The sequence below is a fragment of the Sorex fumeus genome, unplaced genomic scaffold (genome assembly GCF_029834395.1).
Source record: "Sorex fumeus unplaced genomic scaffold, SorFum_2.1 ptg000125l, whole genome shotgun sequence".
Classification (NCBI taxonomy): domain Eukaryota; kingdom Metazoa; phylum Chordata; class Mammalia; order Eulipotyphla; family Soricidae; genus Sorex; species Sorex fumeus.
This window is the reverse complement of record NW_026606182.1, coordinates 5,859,798-5,875,846: the sequence shown is the minus strand read 5'-3', so window position 1 is coordinate 5,875,846 and position 16,049 is coordinate 5,859,798.

Genomic DNA, 16,049 nt, shown 5'->3' with positions numbered 1-16,049 from the left:
CTTCCCCAGCGCCCCTCAGTCCTTCACGACGTGGAATTCTGACACTGGACCTGAAGATGACCCTGGAGGCCGCGTGCAGCGCTCAGGCCCCCAAGGACACAGCCCCCACCATCCCCGCTTCAGACACCCCCACACATCAAGGTTGTTCTGGGGCCCCTGAGCTGGGCCCCTTCCCCCAGATCCCTCCTGAAATGTCTGGGTGACTCACAGCTCCAGGACACTGTCTCGTGCAGCATCGCTGGCCTATCATGGTGGACACACCCCAGAATCGGCTCCCCAGAAGGCACCTGGGGGGACGGCGAGCCCCGATTCCACAGTCTGAGGACTCAGTGAAGGCTTTGAGGAGGAATCGTGACTTAGGCGATCAGCGAGACTCTCACCCGTGCCGAGCGACGGAGGGATGGAACCTTTCTAGACCTGAGCCTGGTCACCTGCCTGTCCCCACGGACTCCGGCCTGGGTGGAGGGGTCATGAGTGACAGAAACCGCCCTGTCACCTTTGGGTGTGCTGTCCCAGGGCCCAGGATCAGAACTAAAGTTTTTCCCCAAACAAGGGGATGAAGGGGTCGCGGGATCTGGGGAATTCTGTGCCAAGACCAAACCAGATTCTTTTCACTTGTGGGGCTGGGGCTGGGGCCCCCTGCTCATCAGTGACCCTTGACCTCCTGGTTCAAGGTCAAGCTCTGCCGTCCAGCCCCTCCCAGCCGCCACTGTCCCTCCTACAGTGAGGCCCTGAGTCCTGTCCCGGCCTCGACTCTGATCTCATTTCCCGCGACACATTTGTGTCTCTAGAACGAGATGCTTAATTGAGGGCACCTTGTCCTCACGAGGCCTTTGTCCGGGTACTCTCAGGAGACATATGTCTTCGGTAAGGATTTGAGTGAGGTTTCCTGGGGGGCATTTGGCAGTTCAGCGGTGCCCAGAGGGCCAGTCTGGGTGATGCTAGCCGGGCAGGCCTCGCAAGCCCCACAATGTGCTTTTCAGACGCTCACTGCTGGGAACCATCAGCACCAGGCTGGTGGTGTTCAGGGACCACCAGGGGGTGGGGACGGGGGGGGGGGGGGCTGTGCAGTGTTGGGGATGGAACTCGAGGTCTCTGGATGCCTGCCGTGCGCTCCTTTGGACCACCTCCCGGCCTCAGTGACGGGTTTCTGGTTCCTTGTGTTTGGGTGACGACCGCCCCCCCTTCCTGCTGGTTTGGGTGCATGTGGGTGATTGAGACACGCAGAGCAGCACGGTGGGGACCGGGAGGAACCTCCCAGCCGCATGGAAGTGTGCCTGGATCCCTCTCCAGCTGGGGAAGTTCATGTCTGGTGCCCGGGACCAGACATGACCAAACACGGGGTTTCCCTGTGTTTCTTGAGCCCACCAGGGAAGGAGGAGGCTGGCAGGGGCTCGGGGTGCCCAGGGACGGGAGGGTGGTACAAATGGTGTCTCACTGGCGCCCTAATCTGTCACCAAGCCGCTCTCAGTCTGCAGAGCGTTTGTTGTCCCCCAAAGGGACTCGTCCCCTTGGCCTCTGGGATGAGCTGGTCATGTCAGCCCTGGCTGACCAGCCGGCCTTGCCCGGTCACTGCTGTCTCCTCACCTGGCAGGGGGTGACACCATGGCTGGTTCTCCACGTCTCCCTTTCTGCCTGTTTTGCTTCTCGGGACCTCTGAGAGGGTCAAGGCCTCGGGCTGGCGGGGAGATGGGAGGGGGCGGGTGGGCTGTTCCGTGAGGGCGGTGTGCACCCCACTCACCAGTCAAACATGCGCCCCTTGAGGCTGTGGCCTGCCCGGGACCCCCACAGGAGAGAGCATGAGGCCGCTCCGGCTCGTGTCCTTTGTTCTTTTTCCCTTTTGGGGAAGACGGGCCCCACCAGCAGGGCAGCCCCCCGCCGTCCACCCACCTCTTCCCTAACATCCCAACATCCTCCCACCTGAGTCCCCAGTGTGCAAGTTGACCCACCCAGTCCGGCCCGCCTACAGATCCTCCTGTCCAATCCTGGCTCCCCTTTAGGCCCCGCCCACAGTCCCTCACCCAATCCTGTCAACCCTCATGACCCGCCTCCGGCCCTTCCCACCCAATCCTGGCTTATTCTCGAGACCCGCCTATAGCCCCTCACCCAATCCTGTCTCGTTCTCGAGGCCCGCCTAGAGTCTCAACCAATCCCTATCCTTTCCGCCCAATCCCCACCTCGCTCTCAAGACCTGCCTACAGTCGCTCACCCAATCCCGCTCATCCCCCTGACCCGCCGCCTTCAGCCCTTCCCACCCAATCCCGCCTCGCTCTCGAGGCCCGCCTACAGTCCCTCAGCCAATCCCGCCTCACTCTCAAGACCCGCCTACAGTCTCTCATCCAATCCCGCTCATCCTCATAACCCGCCTTCAGCCCTTCCCACCCAATCCTGCCTCGCTCTTGAGACCCGCCTACAGTCCCTCAGCCAATCCCGCCTCGCTCTCAAGACCCCCCTACAGTCACTTATCCAATCCAGCTCATCCTCATGACCCGCCTTCAGCCCTTCCCACCCAATCCTGCCTCGCTCTCGAGACCCGCCTACAGTCCCTCAGCCAATCCCGCCTCGCTCTCAAGACCTGCCTACAGTCCCTCAGCCAATCCCGCCTCACTCTCAAGACCCGCCTACAGTCGCTCATCCAATCCCGCTCATCCTCATGACCCGCCTTCAGCCCTTCCCACCCAATCCTGCCTCGCTCTCGAGACCCGCCTACAGTCCCTCAGCCAATCCCGCCTCTCTCTCGAGACCCGCCTACAGTCTCTCAGCCAATCCTGCCTCGCTCTCGAGACCCGCCTACAGTCCCTCAGCCAATCCCGCCTCTCTCTCGAGACCTGCCTACAGTCCCTCAGCCAATCCCGCCTCTCTCTCGAGACCCGCCTACAGTCCCTCAGCCAATCCTGCCTCGCTCTCGAGACCCGCCTATTGCCGCTCACCCAATCCCGCTCACCCTCAGGACCTGCACTTCGCTTTTCCCACCCAATCCCGCTCTCCCTTCCAGAGGGCGCTGTCTGGCACGTGGCCTTTCCCTCTGACCAGTGACCACTCAGTCGCGCCTGGGAAGGCCAGAGAGGCCCTTTGTCCCTGCTGTGCCCCTGGCCTTGAGGGCTCCAGCAGGGGAGCGGGGTCCTCCGTGCTGCCGCCCGCCCCTGGTGTCCCTACTTTAGACTGACCGTCGGCCTCTGGGGCCTCGGGAGGCAGGGCCCTGGCCAGCTCACCTGCTCCCGGCCTGCACCGGTCACAGGGAGCCCGCAGAGTCCTCGCAGCCGAGCTGGGTGCCCGTGGAGCGCCCTCAGAGCACCCCAGACTCTTCCAGAGCCCGCCTGGTTTCCTGCCTGGTTTCAGCTTTGGAAGTCGAGGTATTTGGTTCTGTCTTCGCCGACTCGTCCCCGCCTGAACCTTCAAGTCACGAGCTCCCTCGGGCCAGAGGTGGCCCACGCTTCGCCAGCCAGCACGACGCCCTCCCCGGGCACTGCCAGGAGTGAGCTTGGAGCACTCGCGTGGTCCCCGAGCACCAGTGGGCATGGTCCTCCCCCCCACCCCAGACAAACAAAAACTGGGGCCAGAGCGATAGCACAGCAGGGAGGGCATTTGCCTTGCATGCAGCTGGCCTGGGTTCGACCCCTAGCATCCCATATGGTCCTCCCCCCCAACACCAAGCACCGCCAGGAGTAATTCCTGAGTGCAGAGCCAGGAGAAACCCCTGAGCATCGCTGGGTGTGACCCCCCAAAACACACACACACACACACACACACACACACCCTGCTTCCAGGCAGGGAGGTACACACACACACACACACACCCTGCTTCCAGGCACACACACACACACACCCTGCTTCCAGGCACACACACACACACCCTGCTTCCAGGCAGGGAGGTATACACACACACACACACACACACCCTGCTTCCAGGCACACACACACACACCCTGCTTCCAGGCACACACACACACACCCTGCTTCCAGGCAGGGAGGTATACACACACACACACACACCCTGCTTCCAGGGAGGGAGGTCACACACACACACACACACACACCCCTGCTTCCAGGCAGGGAGGTCACACACACACACACACACACACACACACACCCCTGCTTCCAGGCAGGGAGGTCTCACACACACACACACACACACCTGCTTCCAGGCAGGGAGGTCACACACACACACACACACACACACACACACACCCCTGCTTCCAGGCAGGGAGGTATCTCCAAGGGCTGGAGCCCACAGCCAGGCAGGGAGGTACACACACACACACACACACACACCCCTGCTTCCAGGTAGGGAGGTCACACACACACACACACACACACACACACACACACACACCTGCTTCCAGGTAGGGAGATCACATACACACACACACACCCCTGCTTCCAGGCAGGGAGGTACACACACACACACACACACACACCTGCTTCCAGGCAGGAAGGTACACACACACACACACACACACACCCTGCTTCCAGGCAGGTTGGTACACAGACACACACACACGCACGTGCAGCTGCTGGTGCGCGCGCTGCCCCGACGGGCCAGGCAGGGAGGTCACACACACACACACACACACACACACACAAACATGCAGCTGCTGGTGCGCGTTGCCCCACGGGCCAGGCAGGGAGGTACACACACACACACACACGTGCAGCTGCTGGTGCGGGAGCCCGTGCAGCCGCTGGTGGCGCGCTGCCCCGACGGGCCGGCAGGGGGCGCCGGTGGCTGCTGGCGGTGCGTGAGCGGCGCAGTCACCTGCCAGGTGCTGCTTTCCAGGAGCTGTTACTCACCGTGAGGCAACAGCCGGGATGGGAAAGACCCTGCAGCGAGACAGTCACCGCCGGGCTTCGCTGCGTGGCTCCGGGCCTTGGATCCGGCCGCTGTGAGTTCAGAAGTTCAGGCCGGGCACGACCGGAAGCTGACCCCTTGCAAGGGTCTGGTCTCACGGTCCAGCACCTGGTGGTGCATCCCCTCGGCAGCTTTGACATCTGGGGTCTCGTCGGTCACACGGCAGCAGCCAGCTGTGAGTAGCCCCGCAGCAAGGGGATGGGCTGGACGGCCCCTCAAGAACCACTATAAAAAATACCGTGAGCGTATGAGCCCGCGGTGACCCCAGGAACTCGCCCCTGGCGACATGTGCAAAGGTCACAACCGTAGGAGACCAGCCCATATGCAGACACCCCACCCTGCTGTGCACCCCTGGGTGTGGCCCCCCAAACACAAACAGAAAGAGGAGAGAAAAGCAAAGAGTTTAGTCCAGAGCCAGCCCCAAGGCAGGAAAGGGAGGGAGAAGGGAAGGGCAGTGGATGAGAGACATTCAGAGGGTTGGGGAGCCCCAAGGGTTTGGGGGTTCAGGAGGGCTGGCTCACCCCCTGAATGCCTCTGTGGGGGACCCAGCCGGACTTCAGGGCAGAGAGCAGAGGGGCTGGAGTGAAAGTACCGTGGGTGGGGCTCTTGCCTTGCATGCGGCTGACCTGGGTTCCATCGCCAGCATTCCCTAGGGTCCCTCGAGCCCACTGAGAGTGACCCCTGAGCACAGAGTCAAGAATAACCACAGTGGGCCGGAGTGATCGTCCAGTAGGGAGGGTGTTTGCCTAGGCCGACCTGGGTTCAAATCCCAGCATCCCATAGGGCCTCCCCAAGCACTGCCAGGAGTGATTTCTGATTCTACGCTGCAGAGACAGGAAGTAGATTCCTGGGGCCAGAGCGATGTACGGCAGGGGAGGGCGCTGGCCTTGCATGCAGCTGACCCAGGTTCGATCCCCCACACCCCCATACGGTCCCCCGAGCACCGCCATGAGTGATTTCTGAGTGCAGAGCCAGGAGGAACCCCTGTGCATTGCCTGGTGTGACCCAGAAAGAAAAAAAAAAACAACCCCAGAGCGGTGCCAGGTGTGACTCAAAATCAAAAAATAAAAAGAAGCCAGAGGCTTCATGAAAGGCCTGCTGCAGGTGTGCGCGTCTCCCGCCCTGCTCCATCCGCCAGCATGACGGGTGGTCCCTCCCTGCAGGCCACAGACCGCACTAGCTGCAGGGACACTCCCCGCCCTGGGGGTGCAGACCTGGACAGGGGGGCTTCGGGTCCAGAGGTGCTAGAAGACAAGACGTCTTCTGGGAGAAGAATTTTTTTTTCCCTTTTGGGTCACTCCCAGAGATGCTCTGGGGTTACTCTGCACTCAGGAGTCACTCCTGGCAGTGCTCGGGGGACCCTATGGGTTGCCGGGGATCGAACTGGGGTCGGCCACGTGCAAGGCAAAAGCCCTCCCTGCTGTACTATGGCTCTGGCTCATTCTGGGAGTTTTACCCACTTCCCTTCCTGCTGTGGGAGTGACGGAACGGGGGCGGGGGCGGGGCTCAATCACCGCCGGGCGTGGTGCTCACAACAGCTGAGCCACAGCGCTGTGCCCGGGAGGGAACACTCAGCCCCCCACCCCAAAACTCCGGAAACAATTTCATCAAGACACGACCTACATCACCGTCATAGCGTGTGATTCAGTGACTTTTAGCCGTGACAGCTGGTGTGGCCAGCCCTCCCCCTCGCTGCTAGCAGCTCAGCCCCGGCCCAGCCATGAAGGTGGGGTGAAGGGTGGGGTGGGCGGGGTGGGAGGTTGGGTTCACACCTGGCATACTCAGGGGTTCCTCCTGGCTCTGCACTCGGGAATTACTCCTGGCGGTGCTCGGGGGACCGTATGGGGGTGTGGGGGATCGAACCTGGGTCAGCTGCGTGCAAGGCCAGCGCCCTCCCCCGCCGTACATCGCTCTGGCCCCAGCTGAGGAACCGGCTTCCTCTCCCGTCACCGGGACGCAGAGACGCCTCTTGTGAGCTGCTCCCCCGAGGCGGGTCAGGGGACTTGGTGGCCACTGTGAGTCCTGCTGCCACGAGCATTGTGTGGACGAAGGGTGGCCGATAGGGAGAAACGACGTAGATTCGAGAGGAGGAGATTTGGGGGTGACACCAAGGTGGGGGCAGCTGGCGGGCAGAGGGGTCAGGTAGGCACTGCAGAGTGAGGACTTTGGTTTTGGGGGGCCATGCCTGGCGGTGCTCAGGGCTTACTCCTGGTGCTGCTCTCAGGGTCGCTCCGGGCAGTGCTTGGGGTACCATATCGGGTGCCGGGGATTGAACCTGGGTCGGCCGCGTACCAGGCTGATGTCTTCCCTGCTGTTCTATCTCACCGGGACCCCAGAGTGGACCTTTCGATGGGCCCTAGGAGGAGTTTTTTGTACCGTCACAGCCAGGACCTGGCCCACCTCGCCAGCTGAGTGGTCACAGGGGTCACTCCTGGCTCTGCACTCAGGAATCACTCCTGGCGGTGCTCGGGGGACCCTATGGGATGCTGGGAATCGAACCCGGGCTGACCGTGTGCAAAGCAAACGCCCTCCCTGCTGTGCTATCGCTCCAGTCCCCACCTCGAGGAACTTTCTGCACCGCTCAGCTCCGGAGTCCGGCGAGGACCTTGAGCGTTAGAGTTTCACAGCTTTGCTGGCGAGGCCGGCACTTGGTGCCCTTTCTGCACGACTCCCCGAGCACTGCCAGGAGCAATGCCAGGCGTGGCCCCCAAGCCAGAACTCAAGGAATCAATACTAACTCCCTGGCTTCCAGGTGGTGGCAGGGAGGACCCTGCTCCCTCTTGCACCTACGGAGTTCCTGTTGCTGAGACTCCTTGACTGCTGGGTGTGAGAGTGTGACCCTCCCTGCCAGCTGGTGGGCAGAGGCCGTGGCTGACCCCGCCCTCCCAGGCCCACAGTTGGCGATTCTGAGCAGCTCTGACCCCTGTTTGCCCCGCTGCAGTTTTTTTGTTGTTTGCTTGTTTGTCTTTGTTTTTCCTTCTTTTTGGGTCACACCTGGGGATGCACAGGGGTTACTCCTGGCTCTGTGCTCAGGAATCACTCCTGGCGGTGCTCGGGGGACCGTATGGGATGCTGGGAATTGAACCCGGGTCAGCCATGTGCCAGGCAAACGCTCTCCTCGCTGTGCTATCGCTCCAGCCCCGTCCCTCTGCAGCTGGGTCTGGCCACCGCCTCCATTCCCGCTGGCCCCCAGGAAGGCAGCGTCCAGGTCCCGCCCTGCTGACCCCCAGGAAGCCAGTGTCCAGCGTCCTGTGGCCGGCAGTGCCGGGCAGTGCAGCTGGTGGAGCAACAGCAGGTCCTGGGGGGGAGCCCTGGGGAGGAGCTGGGCTGGCAGAGACCCAGGGCGGGGTAAGGCTGAGTCACGGCCATCAAAACCGGGGGTGTGCCCGAGACTGGACACTCACTTCCGGCCGCGCCTCCGGGCAGAGGAGCCCTCGGGAAAGGCTTGGGGGGAGAATGGAAGGGAAAGGGGGTTGCTAGGAACTCTGAGGAACGACTGGGACCCCTGTTTGCGGGGGACTGTCTTCGGGTGACAGACTTGTGCCCACTCAGCAGCACCGCTGCCATCCAGCCGGGCCCACCTGCTGCGGGGGGGGGGGGGGGGGGGGAGGGGCCATGGCCTGCACAAGCCTCTGCCCTTTGCCCTGGACAGGGAGACAGGGAGGGGGGGCGCTGGCCTGGGCCCCTGCTGTTCCCTCCCCCCAGCCTGGCTCTGGTTCAGGGCGAACCTCAAAGAAATGCCCTAAGATCCCCACCCAGAGTTGTCACATTTCTCCCGAGTATCTTTTTCTTTTTTTCTTTCTTTTCTTTTTCTTTTGTGCTTTTTTTTTTTTTTTTTGCTTTTTGGGTCATACCCAGCGATGCTCAGGGGTTCCTCTTGGCTCTGCACTCAGGAATCGCTCCTGGCGGTGCTTGGGGGACCCTATGGGATGCTGGGAATTGAACCCGGGTCGGCCACATGCAAGGCAAACACCCTCCCCGCTGTGCTTTCGCTCCAGCCTCTTTTCCTTATTTCTTGGCTTCTGCCCCCCGACCTCACGCAGTGAGGCGTTCTTCTGGTTCTCCGGTCAGAGTCCTGGCAGTGCTCAGGACTGTGTGTGATGTCAGGGTTTGGAATCCGGACCTGCGAGGCAAGTGTCTCAGCCCCGGCCTCTCTCCGCCTGGGCTCTCCTCAGGGTTTCCTGACTCAACACCGGGGGTGCCTGGTACTTACCTAAAGGCCTCTAGGACTTTGGCCAGCCCACAGACCTCCCCGGGACCCAGAAGTATGCAGACCCAGAGGTCGCCCCAAAACCGTACGAGGGCTGGATACGGAGCTGGGGTCATCAGAGACCCATAGAAACAGGCCACGAAGCTGCCACTGAGTCACAGAGGAACCCAGCCGCAAATGTCCACATTTGCCGAGGAGCCGAAGGCCCTGGGTCCCCCTCTCTGTTGTTCTGCAAAAGGGGAGGGTAGAGACAACTGGACTCCATGGTGATTCACTCATAAAAATTAAAAAAAAAAAAAAAGGGGAGGGCAGAGGCTGGTCACGGTTATGGGAGGGGCAGGAGAGGCTGGGCGGGGCAGGGGACATGGGCCTCTGTGCGCAGGTGGCCGCCTCGGTGGGTTATGGTGGGGCTGGCGCTGTGGCACTGTGCCATAGGGCGTGTCTCCCTACCCCACCCTGAGCCTGCAGTGCGCCTTGAACTCCAGTGTTCACACAGTGAATTCTTGTCGGCTCATCAGAGGGGAATTCGGGGTGGAGGGGACTGAGGAATGTGGGTAGGTGGGTGACTCTGTAACCTCAAACTGACCGCTTTCAAAAATCCCCTTCTTGGGGCCCTGGGGAGATAGTACCGCAAATAGGGCATTTGCCTTGCACGCAGCAGGCCAGGTTCGATGCCTGACACCACGAACCATTCTCCGAATACTGCCAAGCGTCACCGCTGAGCATACAGAGCTAGGAGCAAGCCCTGAGCATAACCCGGGGTGCGCGCACGCGCACACACACACACACACACACATACACACACACACACAGACCACATAGACACACACAGACCACACCAACACATGCACACAAAACACAAAGACACACACACACAGACCAGACACAGACCACACACACATACCCCACAGATGCATACAGACCACACACACAAGTACACACACACACCACAGATGCATACACAGACCACACACAGAGACCACACACACAGAGACCACACACACATGCATATACACACATACACAGAGACCACATAGACACATACACAGACCACACACACAGACCACATACACACAGAGACCACATAGACACATACAGACCATACCAACACATGCACACAAAACACAAAGACACACACACAGAGACCAGACACAGACCACACACACACACACACACACACACACACACAGACTACATAGACACACACAGAGACCACACCAACACATACACATAAACCGCACAGACACACAGACACATACACACATTCACACACAGACACACACATACACACACGTCTCCTCGAGGGCAGAAAAGATAGTAGAGTGTGAGAAAGTCACTTGCGTTGCACGCAGTTGACCCCAGTTTGATCTTGCATACCACACACGGTCTCTTGAGCACGACCGGAAGTGACCCCTGCGGGGCTGGAGCAACAGTACTGCAGGGAGGGCGTTTGCCTTGCACACGACTGACCCAGGTTCAATCCCCGGCATCCCATAGGGTCCCCGAGCACCGCCAAGAGTCATTCCTGAGTCCAGAGCCAGGACTGACCCCTGAGCATCGCTGAGTGTGACCCAAAATGGAAAAAAAAAGTGACTCCTGAGCACAGAACCAGGAGTGACCCCTGCACTGCTGGATATGCCCCCCCACCCGCGTCCCTACTGTCCGGCATCAAGGTGGTGGTCCTTGGAGCTGACCGTGTCTCCCTCTCTCCTCCACAAAGCCTGAGATGCAGGAGGCGGAGCCTCTGCTGGAGGAGCACCCTGCGGAGAGCCCACCCCATGGGCGGCTGCGGGTCGTGGACTCCAGGCTGCGTGGCCCCGTCGGGCCCGGTGGGCGGCTGTCCCAGGCCTGGCCACCCCAGCGCCGCGCCCCCTGCTGGGCGAGGCTGCTGCCCCCTGAGCCTCTGTTCTCAGCCTCAGTCGTGACCCGGATTTCGGCCTGACTTGGGGCTTTCCCAGGCCGGTCCCCTGCGCGGCTGCCGGGAGCCTCCCCATCCGGCATCTCCGCGGAGGGAAGAGCGTCAACCTTCTGTCCCCGTGGGGCGAGTGGGGAGACGAGGCGGCTGACTTCCTGTGTCTCCGGAAAGGGGCAGGCCTGCCTGCCTTGCCCATGGCCAACCTGGGTTTGAACCTGGCACCCCAGGTGGTCCTCCGAGCAGCACCAGGCACCATACCTGAGCATCACTGGGTGTAGTGCTGTACCACTGTCCTCCCATTGCTCATCGATTTGCTCGAGTGGGTCCAGTAACGTCTCCATCGTGAGACTCGTTGTTACTGGGTTTGGTGTATCGAATATGTCACAAATAGCTTGCCAGACTTTGCTGTATGGGCGAGATACTCTCGGTCGCTTGCCGGGCTCTTCCGAGAGGGGTGGAGGAATCGAACCCGGCTCTGCCGGGCCGGCTGCGCACAAGGCGAACGTCCTACCTCTGTGCTATCGCCGGCTGTGGCCCCCTGAAAAAGAAAGAGGGGGATGCCTTGGCACAGAGGGGAGGGGGCTGTGGGGTCCTCCTGGAACTCTCACCGAGGAAGGTCTGATTGCTCGGGGGTGCTGGGTGGGTACCTGGGCTGCTGGGGGACACTTGGCGGCAAGGATAGGCCCTGGGTGGGGGTGTTGGGTCCTGGCCAAGCCCGCATCTGCGGCGGGTCGGGGCTGGAGCCCAGGGGGGCGGGCTGGAGGTGCAGCCTCTGCTCTTTGGCAGCTGGGGGCCTGGCTCCGGTGCCACAGTGAGTGCCCCCCCAGGAGTGCCCGAACCTGTAATTAGTCCTGGTGGGCAGGCAGGCGGGCTCCACGCCCACACCATCCTGCTGGCAGCCTCAAGAACGAGGCGAGGCACGTGCCGCACCTGACCCCGGGGCAGAGGACAGCAGGAAGGGCGTGTGTGGGGCCTGGGGGCCGGCCCAGGGGGGTCCTGGAGCCACCGGGACTCAGGTGCCCAGAGAGAGGCTGGGGGCACCCGACCAGGGCTGAGTCCAGAGTCCTCCTTGGTGCAGAGTAAGGAGGGGCCTAGGGGCAGAGCACGTGGTTGTCCCGGTGAGATTTTTTTTTTTCTTTTTGAGTCACACCCGGCGATGCTCAGGGGTTCCTCCTGGCTCTGCATTCAGGAATTATTCCTGGCAGTGCTCGGGGGACCCTATGGGATGCTGGGAATCGAACCCGGGTCGGCTGTGTGCAAGGCAAACACCCTCCTCTCTGTGCTGTCGCTCCAGCCCCTACACCCACTAATCTTTGCCAGAGGTTCTGCTTCTCCCAGACACCCCAAGCCACCCAGTGGCCCCCCTCGGCTCCCTACCCAGTGCTCAAGGGCAGGGTTCATGCCTGCTGATCGCCAGAGGGTCGTGGGGGTGGGTGGCAGTGGGGCAGGGCCTGGGAGATGAGCTTGGGGGCCCGTGTGGGGCACGGGGGTCTTCCCCTAGGGGAGGGGAGTGCTCGCCTCATCCTTTGGGGTCTTCAGACTTTGTTTTCTGGGGGTCACATCTGATGGTGTGGAAGCAAAAAATAGCCCTTGCTGGCCATGGGGTCGCGGCTTGCATGGGGGTCACCCTGCCCTCTGCTTGGGGAGAGCTGCCATGCGGGGCCCAGTTGGAGGGGGAGGAGGAAATGGGGGGACCAGGGCAGTGGCTAGAACTTGACTTGGGGTTGCCCCCCCTCCCCAGCCCCTCTCTAGGAGGCTATTTGAACCAGAGGGTGGGCTCCAAGGGGGTCTCAGGCTTGGTGGGAGGCAGGGGCAGAGGGAGGGGTTGAGGTGGGGTGGGAAGGGGGCCGAGAGTAGCCATGGCCGGAGGAGCAGGCAGCATGGTGGGTGGCCTGGAGGTGGGAGAAAGTTCCAGCATCCCTCTAGGCTAATAAAGGAAGGGCCGCCTCTCCCATACCCGCCTCTTGGCGAGAGCATCTTTCCTTGGCGTAGACCAGAGGGGTAGCCACGTCTCTGTCACTGTCCCTTTTGCAGCCTGGGCGGGGACTGGAGGCCGGAGGTGCCTAGTGGCAGGACCCTGGGTTGCAGGCGTCCGTGCTGGCGATTCCCTCTCTGCCCGCTGTTCCTTCTCACGGGCGCCCTGGCAGGCCAGGAATCCCTCCTGGCGGTGCTTGGGGGAACCGTATGGGATACCAGGGATCCAGCTCAGGTTGGCCACATGCCAGGCGAGCACCCGCTGGCCCATCCCCATGATGTTGGGCACACAGAGGCCGTCCCCAAAGCTGCAGCCTTCAGATAATCAGGGAAAGGCGCAGAGACCAGGACTCAGGCCCTGTGTGGACAAGGCCTTGGTCCGGTCCCCTCAGCATCGCTGGGGACAGTCCTGGAGGCCCGCGAGCACCGCCAGGAGGGCCCTCGAGGCGCCGTGTACTTGGGGCTCCGGGGTCCCCAGCGTGGAGCAGCCAGCCCAGGTGGCCAAGCTTGTTTGCTTGTTTGATTTTGGACCATAAGCAGCAGTGACCAGGGCTTTCTCCTGGCTCTGCTCAGGCATCACTCCTGGTGGACTTGGGGGGTCCTATGGGGTTCTGGGGTGGAACCTGGGTCGGTCGCGTGCAAGGAAAGTGCCATCCCCACTACAGTAACTCTCTAGCCCCTGGTTGGCCGAGCATTGCCAAAAATGGTTCCTGGGGCTGGAGCGATAGCACAGAGGGGAGGGCGTTTGCCTTGCACTTGGCCGACCCAGGTTCGATTCCCAGCATCCCATAGGGTCCCCCGAGCACCACCAGGAATAACTCCTGAGTGTATGAGCCAGGAGGAACCCCTGTGCATTGCCAGTGTGGCCCAAAAAGCAAAAAAAAAAAAAAAAAGGTTCCTGATTCTCCGAACACTGGGGGGAGTTGGGAGCCTCCCCCAAAAGTTGATGACTTATTTACTAATTTTTGGTTTGGGGGCCACACTCGGCGATGCTCAGGGGTTACTCCTGGCTCCGCACTGAGGAATTACTCCTGGAGGTTCTTAGGGGACCCTGTGAGACACCGGGGATTGAATCCAGATCAGCCGCGCATTAGGGGAGTGTCCTGCCCGCTGAACTATGTCTCCAGCACGCCCCCAAAAATGATTATTAAGAGGAAAGTGAAAACAGAGCAACATAGCCAGAAAACAACTGGGACTTCACCGTTTTCCTCGGTGTTGTGAAAATGGTTCATTTGGTGGCTGTGGACTCTTTGAACAAAACCCAGCCGACAGTGGGTTTTCTCGGCGGCCTCTAGTTTATCGCCCCTTCCCAAATGTTCATTCACAGGAGTGGTGGATGACTTCCTGCACAAGTTGTGTGTCCTCCCGTCGGTCATCGATTTGCTCAAGCGGGCCCAGTAACGTCTCCATTGTGAGACTTCTTGTTACTGTGTTTGGCATATTGAATACTCTCGGTAGCTTGCCAGGCTCTCCGAGGGGGGCAGAGAAATCGAACCCGGCTCGGCCGGGCTGGCTGTGTGCAAGGCAAACGTCCTACCGCTGTGCTATCACTCCAGTCCAAGTTAAAGTCTGTAATACTCATTTGTCCTAAAGTGAGCAGGGCGCGAGCACTCTTTGGGGATAAAAACTCCTGACAGTGTTCAGGGGACCATATGGGGCGCCAGGGATTGAACCTGGGTGCAAGGCAAGCGCCGAAACCAGTGGTGGCCCCTACAAGAAGATTCATTTCACTCACTCTGGCTTGCGAATTTGGAAATTCACAAAATACCCAGAACCCCCTCATTCTGTTTGGGATTCACGCAAGGAGGCGCCCATGGAGACATTCTCAAGGCAGGCTTGTTTTCCGTCCAGGATGACCTTCAGTTGATCTGCCCCAGGAATCTGAAAGGCTGAGATACGCGGGATTCCGGACAGATCCCACTCTTGGCCGCCTCCTCGGCCTCCTGAGCAACAGCGGCGGAAGGAAGGGGCGACTGGCAGAGACCACAGGGTCCCTTCGGGAGCGGCAGCGCGACACCCTGTCAGCCCGCCCCCTGCCCCCTACTTGGTAATCCACGAGCGTGTCAGACAGAGCAGAATGTGTCCAGACAGTGACCGCCTTCCCCAGAGCAAGGGGCCCCTCAGGGTGAGGGCTCGCCTTTGGAGTTAGGGATCCCCTTAGAGTGGGGAACCTCCTTCAGAGTGGGGACCCCCTTCCGAGTGAGGGACTCCCTTCAGAGTAGGGGACCTCCTTCTGAGTGAGGGACCCCTCCTTCAGAGCGGGGTACCTCCTTTAGAGTGAGAGACCCCCTTTTTTTCTTTTTGGGTCACACCTGGCGATGCACAGGTGTTCTTCCTGCTCTGCACTCAGGAATCACTCCTGGCGGTGCTTGGGGGCCCCTATGGGATGCTGGGAATCGAACCCAGGTCAGATGCACTCAAAGCAAATGCCCTACCCACTGTGCTCTCTCTCCAGCCCCAAGAAGACCCCCTTTGGAGTGAAGGGCTCATTCGGCAGCGAGGGTCGGGGGTGGACAGCTGGTCCCGATGTGGGCAGGCTCACTGGAGTCTGCATCCAGGGCCGTGAGCAAGTCCTGCCCGACTTCGGGTGGGGACAGGCGCCAGGCCTTTGGCTTTCCAGGGAAACGGAGTCGCGTGTGGCACGTGTGAGCGGAGCTATGTACTTGCTGGTACAGTTTTATGTGAGCAGACGTGATGGAACCAAACCAAAACGAGCCGGAGGGGCGGGGCCTGGCCTCCTAATCAGTGACACATTGACGAGGAATTCCGAGCTTTGCACAACTCCGAGGGGAGAGCCTCATTCCAAGGTACGCTCAGAAACGTGCTCTCCGGCCCAGCAGTTAACACTTTGCAGGCCCCGGCGCTGGAGAGCAGGAACGGAGCCATCACTCTCTGGCCCTTCTTCTTCTCACTTCATCACAATTAAAAACAAAATCTGTTTCCCCTGAGGCCCTGGGAGCACGTCTCCAATGCGCGGGGTGACTGGGCAAGACCAGGCACACTCGCCACCGCCATCTGCCACGCTCTGTCCTGAGGGCAGCGTGTGATCTACGGCCCGGGCGGTTTCCTAAGCCCCAATCATCCCCATTTTATAGCAGAGA